This window comes from Triticum urartu, chromosome 3 (assembly GCF_003073215.2).
Source record: "Triticum urartu cultivar G1812 chromosome 3, Tu2.1, whole genome shotgun sequence".
In the NCBI taxonomy this organism is placed as follows: Eukaryota; Viridiplantae; Streptophyta; class Magnoliopsida; order Poales; family Poaceae; genus Triticum; species Triticum urartu.
In genome coordinates this window covers 351917196-351926151 of record NC_053024.1, presented here as the reverse complement: position 1 = coordinate 351926151, position 8956 = coordinate 351917196, and positions in this window count along the sequence as shown.

Here is an 8956-nt window from a genome sequence, read left to right as displayed (position 1 = left end):
CGAGTATTCCACACGTGCAAAACTGTCTTGCACCCATTGTATGTGAAAGTACAGCTTATCACACCCGATCATCACGTGGTGTCTTGGCACGATGAACTGTCGCAACGGTGCATACTCAGGGAGAACACTTATACCTTGAAATTTAGTGAGGGATCATCTTATAATGCTACCGCCATACTAAGCAAAATAAGATGCATAAAAGATAAACATCACATGCAATCAAAAATATGTGACATGATATGCCCATCATCATCTTGTCCCTTTGATCTCCATCTTCAAAGCAGTTCATGATCTCCATCATTACCGGCTCGACACTTTGATCAACATCGTAGCGTCATGGTCGTCTCGCCAACTATTTCTTCTACAACTATCGCTAACGCATTGTGATAAAGTAAAGCAATTACATGGCGATTACATTTCATACAATTAAGCGACACCCAAAAGGCTCCTACCATTTGCTGATAACTTTTTACAAAACATGATCATCTCATACAACAAAGTATATCACATCTTGTCTTGACCATATCACATCACAACATGCCCTGCAAAACCAAGTTAGACGTCCTCTACTTTGTTGTTGCAAGTTTTACGTGGCTGCTACGGGCTTCTAGTAAGAACCGTTCTTACCTATGCATCAAAACCACAACGATGTTTCGTCAAGTTTGTTGTTTTAATCTTCAACAAGGACCGGCCGTAGTGAAATTCTTTTCAGCTAAAGTTGGAGAAATAGACACCGCCGGCCACCTTTATGCAAAACAAGTTGCATATCTGTCGATGGAACCGGTCTCATGAACGTGGTCATGTAAGGTTACTCCGGGCTGCTTCGTCCAACAGTACCATTGAATCAAAATAAGACGTTGGTGGTAAGTAGTATGACTATGATCGTCTACAACTCTTTGTGTTCTACTCATGCATATCATCTACGCATAGACCTAGCTCGAATGCCACTGTTGGGGAATGTATCATGCAATTTCAAAATTTTCCTACGATCACGCAAGATCTATCTAGGAGATGCATAGCAACGAGAGGTGCAGAGTGTGTCCATGTACCCTTGTAGACCGAAAGCGGAAGCGTTAGTTTAACACGGTTGATGTAGTCGAACATTGATGTCTACTACACAACCTTCTTCTTGTAGACGTTGTCGGGCCTCCAAGTGCAGAGGTTTGTATAATAGTAGCAAATTTCCCTCAAGTGGATGACCTAAGGTTTATCAATCCATGGGAGGCGTAGGATGAAGATGGTCTCTCTCAAGCAACCCAGCAACCAAATAACAAAGAGTCTCTAGTGTCCCCAACACACACAATACAATGGTAAATTGTATAGGTGCACTAGTTTGGCGAAGCGATGGTGATACAAGTGCAATATGGATAGTAGATATAGGTTTTTGTAATCTGAAATATAAAAACAGCAAGGTAACTAATGATAAAAGTGAGAACAAACGGTATTGCAATGTGTTGAAACAAGGCCTAGGGTTCATACGTTCACTAGTGCAAGTTCCCTCAACAATAATAACATAATTGGATCATATAACTATCCCTCAACATGCAACAAAGAGTCACTCCAAAGTCACTAATAGCGGAGAACAAACAAAGAGATTATGGTAGGGTACGAAACCACCTCAAAGTTATCCTTTCTGATCAATCTATTCAAGAGTCCGTAGTAAAATAACATGAAGCTATTCTTTCCGTTCAATCTATCATAACACCTTAAGACACAAATCAACCAAAACCCTAATGTCACAGAGATACTACAATGTCACCTCAAGTATCCGTGGGTATGATTATACGATATGCATCACACAATCTCAGATTCATCTATTCAACCAACACAAAGTACTTCAAAGATTGCCCCAAAGTTTCTACCGGAGAGTCAAGACGAAAACGTGTGCCAACCCCTATGCATAGGTTCATGGGCGGAACCCGCAAGTTGATCACCAAAACATACATCAAGTGGATCACGTGATATCCAATTGTCACCACAGATAAGCACGGAATCAAGTGCTCTTAAATCCATAAAGACTCAATCCGATAAGATAACTTCAAAGGGAAAACTCAATACATTACAAGAGAGTAGAGGGGGAGAAACATCATAAGATCCAACTATAATAGCAAAGCTCGCGATACATCAAGATCGTACCACCTCAAGATCACGAGAGGGAGAGACCAAACACGTAACTACTAGTACATACCCTCAGCCCCGAGGGAGAACTACTCCCTCCTCGTCAGGGAGAGCGCCAACGTGATGAAGATGGCCACCGAGAGGGATTCCCCCCTCCGGCAGGGTGCCGGAACGTGTCTAGATTGGTTTTTGGTGGCTACAGAGGCTTTTGGTGGCGGAAATCCCGATCTATTCTCTTATTCTATGTTTGGGGGTATATTGATATATATAGGAGGAAGAAGTAGGTCAGGGGAGCCACGAGGGTGGGGGGCGCGCCTCCCTGCCTCGTGGCCTCCTCGAAGCTTCCCAAACGTAGGCTCCAAGTCTCCTGGATTGCTTCTGTTGAGAAAATCACGTTCCCAAAGGTTTCATTCCGTTTGGACTCCGTTTGATATTCCTTTTCTTTGAAACCCTAAAATAGGCAATAAAATAGCAATTTGGGCTGGGCCTCCGGTTAGTAGGTTAGTCCCAAAAATAATATAAAAGTGTATAATAAAGCCCATAAACATCCAAAACAGATAATATAATAGCATGGAATAGTAAAAAATTATAGATACGTTGGAGATGTATCAACATCCTCAAGCTTAATTCCTGCTCGTCCTCGAGTAGGTAAATGATAAAAAAGAATTTTTGATGTGGAATGCTTTCTAGAATATTCTTCAATGTATTTTTCTCTATTGTGGCATGAATGTTCAGATCCGAAAGATTCAAGATAAAGGTTTAATATTGATATAAAAATAATAATACTTCAAGCATACTAACTAAGCAATTATGTCTTCTCAAAATAACATGGCCAAAGAAAGTTATCCCTACAAAATCATATAGTCTGGCTATGCTCTATCTTCACCGCACAAAATATTTAAATCATGCACAACCCCGATGACAAGCCAAGCAATTGTTTCATACATTTGATGTTCCCAAACTTTTTCAACCTTCATGCAATACATGAGCGTGAGCGATGGACATAGCTCTATAGGTGGAATAGAATGGTGGTTGTGGAGAAGACAAAAAGGAGAAGATAGTCTCACATCAACTAGGCATATCAATGGGCTATGGAGGTTCCCATCAATAGATATCAATGTGAGTGAGTAGGGATTGCCATGCAACGGATGCACTAGAGCTATAAGTGTATGAAAGCTCAAAAAGAAACTAGGTGGGTGTGCATCCAACTTGCTTGCTCACGAAGACCTAGGGCATTTTGAGAAAGCCCATCATTGGAATATACAAGCCAAGTTCTATAATGAAAAATTCCCACTAGTATATGAAAGTGATAGCATAGGAGACTCTCTATCATAAAGATCATGGTGCTACTTTGAAGCACAAGTGTGGAAAAAGGATAGTAACATTGTCCCTTCTCTCTTTTTCTCTCATTTTTTTATTTGGGCCTTTTCTCTATTTTTTTATAGCCTCCTTTTTTCGTTTTTTTATTTTTCGTCCGGAGTCTCATCCCGACTTGTGGGGGAATCATAGTCTCCATCATCCTTTCCTCACCTGGGACAATTCTCTAATAATGATGATCATCACACTTTATTTACTTACAACTAAAGAATTACAACTCGATACTTAGAACAAGATATGACTCTATATGAATGCCTCCGGCGGTGTTCCGGGATGTGCAATGATTCATGAGTGACATGTATGAAAGAATTATGAACAGTGGCTTTGCCACAAATACAATGTCAACTACATGATCATGCAAAGCAATATGACAATGATGAAGTGTGTCATAATAACAGAACGGCGGAAAGTTGCATGGCAATATATCTCCGAATGGCTATGGAAATGCCATAATAGGTAGGTATGGTGGCTGTTTTGAGAAAGCTATATGGTGGGTTTATGGTACCGGTGAAAGTTGCGCGGTACTAGAGAGGCTAGCAATGGTGGAAGGGTGAGAGTGCGTATAATCCATGGACTCAACATTAGTCATAAAGAACTCACATACTTATTGTGAAAATCTATTAGTTCTCGAAACAGAGTACTACGCGCATGCTCCTAGGGGGATAGATTGGTAGGAAAATACCATCGCTCGTCCCTGACCGCCACTCATAAGGAAGACAATCAATAAATAAATCATGCTCTGACTTCATCACATAACGGTTCACCATACGTGCATGCTACGGGAATCAAAAACTTTAACACAAGTATCTCTCAAATTCACAACTACTCAACTAGCATGACTCTAATATCACCATCTTCATATCTCAAAACAATCATCAAGTATCAAACTTCTCATAGTATTCAATGCACTTATATGAAAGTTTTTATAATGCCATGTTGTTCTAAAGGACTCTCAAAATAATATAAGTGAAGCATGAGAGATCAATTATTTCTATAAAATAAAACCACCGCCATGCTCTAAAACGATATAAGTGAAGCACTAGAGCAAATGATAAACTACTCCACAAAATATAAGCGAAGATCAATGAGTAGTTGAATAATTATGGAACTATGTGAAGACTCTCTAACATTTAAGAATTTCAGATCTTGGTATTTTATTCAAACAGCATGCAAAACAATATAAAATAAAATGACGCTCCAAGCAAAACACATATCATGTGGTGAATAAAAATATAGCTCTAAGTGAAGTTACCGATGAACGAAGATGAAAGAGGGGATGCCATCCGGGGCATCCCCAAGCTTAGGCTCTTGGGTGTCCTGGAATATTACCTTGGGGTGCCTTGGGCATCCCAAGCTTAGGCTCTTTCCACTCCTTATTCCATAGTCCATCGAATCTTTACCCAAAACTAGAAAACTTCACAACAAAAAACTTAACAGAAAACTCATAAGCTCCGTTAGTATAAGAAAACAAACCACCACTTCAAGGTATTGTAATGAACTCATTCTAAATTCATATTGGTTTAAAATATACTGTATTACAACTTCTCTATGGTTCATACCCTCCGATACTACTCATAGATTCATCAAAATAAGCAAACGACACATAGAAAACAGAATCTGTCAAAAACAGAACAGTCTGTAGTAATCTGTATCAAACGTATACTTATGGAACCCAAAAAATCTTGATAAATTATTAAGTCCTGGGAAATTTGTATAATGATCTACTGCAGTTGTAATTGGTATTTTATCTCTCTCTGGTAAAAACTGAAAATTATTCTCGTGAGCGCATACTTTCTGTTTTTTACAGCAACATCAAATAACAATCATCCAAGAAGATCCTAAAGGCTTTACTTGGAACAAAGACTAATTAAAACATAAAAAACACAACCAAAAAAGAGTCTAGATAAATTATTTATTACTAAGTAGGAGCAAAAATCAAGGAACAAAAATAAAAATTGGGTTGCCTCCCAGCAAGCGCTATCGTTTAACGCCCCTAGCTAGGCATGATGATCTTAATGATGCTCATATAAAAGATAGGAATTGAAACATAATGGGAGCATCATGAAGAATATGACTAGCACATTTAAGTATAACCCTATTCCTATGCATAGGGATTTTGTGAGCAAACAACTTATGGGAACAATAATCAACTAGCATAGGAAGGCAAGACAAGCATAACTTCAAAACTTTAAGCACATAGAGAGGAAACTTGATATTATTGCAATTCCTACAAGCATATTGTGGGGACCCCGACTCATAAGTCGTGATCACCGAGTGCACATGTACAGTGATCCCAGAGATCAATGCTCACTGAACACACAGAAGCTGAATAACGAGAGTCTTACATCCATACATATCGTCTTACACAAATTATGACCATTATGGTCAAGTCTTACATAGATAAAGCTTTAAGGGCTGAACATCAAATGAAACACAAGCAGCAGAAATCTTTGTTGATAAGTAGAACCCATGCCATCTGCCTTAACCCTACAGGCATTCTGACTGGGAAGCGTCCTAGTTTGCATGTTCGTCTCCAAAGAATTCTTCTTTGAATTCCTGTTCTTCCATGCCTGGCCAATTAAATAACCAGTGGCAAGCCAATGAGTACTTTGAATGTACTCACAAGCAACCCATGTTTTGGTTCAAGATACAACAAGGCATGATATAGGTAAATTTTTGCGGAAAGCTAGTTTTGAGTGCAATGACATGTTCAACAGCGTGTAAGACATGCATCAGGAGAATTCAAGTAACCACGAGGACAGGTTACGGATATCAACATAAATAGAGTGGGCACCAACCCAACTCAATCATGTCAAGTCCTTGACTTGACCCAAGTAGTTCTTCCCACTTATCCAACACACACACTGGTTTGTAAAACAAGTGGACGTAGCCCAAGAGCGGTTACCCAACTGTCCTTGACCGAGGACACAGCTATTTGAATAGTTTTACACTCTGCAAAGGTTGTGCACTTTACCCACAAGATCCGGGGAACTTTCGTGTCATCCACGACCCGCGGTACCTCAAGTACCCGGGGTAAGTACCCGATCACTATCTTTCCCTAGACGACACTAACAAGGAGTCCACTCGTTGTTCCGTATCCTCATGATGTACATCATACGAGACTCACTCGAGATCATAAGATCCGAGAGGGGACACAACGGTGTATCCGGTGCCCTGTGAAAACAGTCATGGCCGCCCTACCTGGCACGACCCCGTCCCGAGAGAGCGCACCAACAACTCTCCCATCACTAGTAATGTGGGCTCCAAGCTAGTATCGGCCTAGGTAATCAATAATGCCCTTTCCCATACAAGGGTAGAGTGGTTGCGCATGTAAGGTTGGAATAACGGTCGCAACTTAAACCAATCCATTTTTGAAAGCAACTTACACACACTTGCCTCGGTACACCACTTCGTCATCAAGTGGCTATCCAACTCATCATCTCCCTCGGGCATAAGTGGCACCCGACGGGGTTTTTGAAAAGTCCTTTGAAAATACTTTGCCTCGTCACTATGCATATTCCCGTCCCTTTTTGCGTAGCAACTACTTAGCATCCTATCTACTCCCACCGGCATAACCCTCATAAGAAGGTAGGGTCATGCACATTGCAGGTATCAAAGAGGAAGTAACGAAGGCAATCCACCAAAGTGGTTACCCTCTCATCATGATTTCCGAAGCAACACTAATCAAGTGCTATATGACATGCATAAAAAGGGTTTCATAGACATGGTCAAAGGGTTGCTTGCCTGGTTCAACAAGGTCTTCTGGGTCTTCAAAGTCTTCTGGTCCAACTCCTTCGTCCGCAACGCAATCTATCGTCGCAAAATAATAACGGGAAAATAAGGCAATAATAAAACAGAAAAATCAAAGTTCTCAGAAAAATGTCAACTTATTTTTATAAAATACTAGGTGAAAATATAAGAAGGGGAAAATTCCTAGTTTTGGATTTGGTGCATCAGAATGGGAGAAATGGATTTACAAAGGCATATTTAAATGCTCAAAGTCACATTTAAATTTTTACAGTGAAGAAAAGTTTGTTGGATTTGAATGAAAGTTGCACCATTAAATAGGTTGCAATATTTTGGGAATTTAGAAATTGGAATTAATTCATTTGGACATATATTCTGTCCTGTGGAATTTTTGCAAATTTCCAGAAAAAGAAAAAGGGGAAGGGGCACTATGCCTGCTGGGCCAGAATAGCCGCAGCGCAGCAGGCCCAGCTAGCGGGCCGGCCCAGCGCACTGGTGCACACGCGCGCGCCAGGTTTAAACCTGACGGGCGGGGCCCGGGCGTCTGCGAGAGAGAGAGAGGGGCGATGGAGGGGAGAGGCTGACAGGCGGGGCCCGCCTGTCATCCCTAACCCTGAGTCCAGGCGGCCGGCATGCTCACCAGCGATGATGCATGGCACGGCGAGGTCGGGCGAGGGCGCGGCTAGGCTTAGTGTCGTGTCGCCGTTCGGGTGGAGGTGGAGTTGGTCTCCGGGGTGGCCTGGTTCGCCTGCGACGAGGTTCACGGTGGAGGAGCTTCGGGCGTCTACGGCTCCGACCGTTTCCGGCTGAAAAAGAGGCGGGGAAGAAGGGGGAAATGGTCAGGGGCGCCTGGGGGTTCCAAATCGAGGCAGTGGAGGAGCAGGGGAGGCCTGTACCGTGGGATCGACGGCGACCCGAGGCGGCGGAGCTCGAGTTCGATCTCGAGCTCGGGCTCGTCTGGAGAGGGGTGAGTGGTGAGGAGATAAGGGCTCGGGGAGGCCCTTAAATAGGCGAACGGCGAGGTCCAGTAGACCCGTGCGCCGGCGAGCTCACGCTCGTCGCTGTTGGGCTCGGGAGGAGCTGGCGCCGTGTCTGGGGCGTTCCTGGGCGTGGACTACGCCGAGAGAGATAGAGAGAGGGAGTGGGGAGAGGTCAGAGGCGCCGCGCGTGTGAGCTCGCTCACTAGAGCTCTCGGGCGGCCGGTGCGCGTGCGAGCAGGGGGGGGAGAGAGAGAGGGAGGAGGGGGCCGACTAGCTGCCGTGTCCCGGACGTCGAGGCGCATCGGCAGGCGCGCGGGGGAGGCCCAAGGTGGCCGGATGCGGCTGGAAGGGGGCGGCTACAGTGCGGGGGCGTACTGTAGCGCACTCCAGAGCGTGCAAATGGCCGTCATGCCATTTTTTATGCCTTGTGGGCGCGGCCAACCGTGTCCAGTAGCTCAAGGGAGGAGTAAAGAAAGGGGAGGGGGCATTGGATGCCATGGATGGCCACTGGGGTGAGGAGGGAGGTGAGGAAGATGGGTACAGGGGCTGCCCAGAGAGACAAAGAGAGGTTTTCATCCCCCCCAACAATTGAGTTTGGGCTAGGAAGCTTACTGGAGTTAGAATATGACTATAAGGGGCTGTGGTAAAAATTTGAGCTCTCCAAGAATAGTGGAAAGGGTCAAAACAGTGGCTTTTGCAAAATGTCAGAAGGTGTTTGATAAAGTTTTGGGCAA